Source organism: Otolemur garnettii, unplaced genomic scaffold (genome assembly GCF_000181295.1).
Source record: "Otolemur garnettii isolate 467f Iridium unplaced genomic scaffold, OtoGar3 scaffold00018, whole genome shotgun sequence".
Taxonomy (NCBI): domain Eukaryota; kingdom Metazoa; phylum Chordata; class Mammalia; order Primates; family Galagidae; genus Otolemur; species Otolemur garnettii.
Window position 1 is genome coordinate 27732673 of NW_003852413.1, and position 1665 is coordinate 27734337.

The window sequence follows — 1665 nt, forward strand, 5'->3', positions numbered from 1 at the left end:
AAAAAAAAAAAAAAAATAGTTCAGGTTAATATTTGTTTTCAACAAGGAATATACTACCAGAAGTAGATTGTATTCACTGTCACAAATTATTTTTAATGTTTTTTTGGTTCTGTTCTGAATAGGATTGATCCACCATCTGTTGGCATTTGCCTGAAAACAACATTTACCTAAACGTAGATAATTAGCAAAACTCAAAAAAATTTACCTCAATTCAAATAGGAATTACTTTGGGTTTTACTATTTTAGGTTATCTTTGCTATGGCTCTACTTTATCAAGGTGAATCGATTTCAATTGAAAGTTTACTCTATGTTAGAATCCTATTTTTTTTTTAAAAAGGAATTTAATCTAAAATTCAATTACAGAAGATCTATGCCAAAGTGAAAAGTCAAATAGCAGTAGGAATGCTCCCTGGGTACATAGCTCTACCAGCGTATTCCAGGATGAGTCAGAAAAAATAGAAACACTGTCCTTATTCACAGACTTTTCAGTTTAGAATAAAAGAATTTGATAGCTGAAAGGGGCCTTGGAGATTCTTCAACTCCACGGTTTTCAAATGTTGCTTGCTTCTCAAGCTCGGGGCTTCTGAAGATTTGCCCCAGGGGCTCCAAGGAAAGGGGAGACCAAACTGGACCAAGATAGGCCAAGCCTGGTTCTCTTTGTACTCATTCAGTTCAGAAATTAGGCATCATCCTTAACTTCTCTATTCCCTTGACACCTCACATCAAATCTGTCAGGAATTCCTGTATACTCTAGTTTCAATGTATCTCTTGAACCCATGTACTTCTCTCCATCTCTTCTGTCCCACTGAAATTCTTGCCACCATCCTCTTTTACCTAGATCAGGTGTCCTCAAACTACGGCCCACAGGCCACATGCAGCCCGCCTAGGACATTTATCCAGCCCACTGGGTGTTTTTGCTGCCGCTGCCTTCCTGCTTAGCAGCTGACTCTTCCCGGGGCTCGCAGTCTGGCCCTCCAACAGTCTGAGGGACAGTGAACTGGCCCCCTGTTTAAAAAGTTTGAGGACTCCTGCTCCACATGGTAATAAGAATAAAATCCAGGCTTGGTGCCCGTAGCATGGTGGTTACAGCGCCAGCCACATACACCAAGCGTGGTGGGTTCGAACCTAGCCCAGGCCAGCTAACCAATAATGACAACTGCAACAAAAAATAGCTGGGCATTGTGGTGGGCGCCTGTAGTCCCAGCTACATGAAAGGCTGAGGCAAGAGAATCACTTGAGCCCTGGAGTTTGAGGTTGCTGTGAGCTGTGATGCTCAGCACTCTACTGAGGGAGACATAGTGAAACTCTGTCTCAAAAGAATAAAACCCAAACTTTGTCCAACCAACTGCCAGAGCCTCATCTTCAATTATATCTCACATGGCTTTTTTTCCTGTCTTTATTCCAGCCACACGGGCCATCTGTCAATTAGGAAGTTCTTGCCCTCCAGGGGTCTTTGTAGTTACCATTCCCTCTGCCTAGAACCCTTTCCTCCCTCACTCTTCACATGCCTGGTTCTGCCTCTTCTTTCAGGTGTCTGCTCAGTTGTCACATCCTCAAAGAGCTTTCCTAACTACCCACCATATTCAAAACAAGGACTTCGTTATTTTCTATCACAGGGCTATTTACTTCCTTTATAACACCACCACCAATTTGTAATGTTTTGTG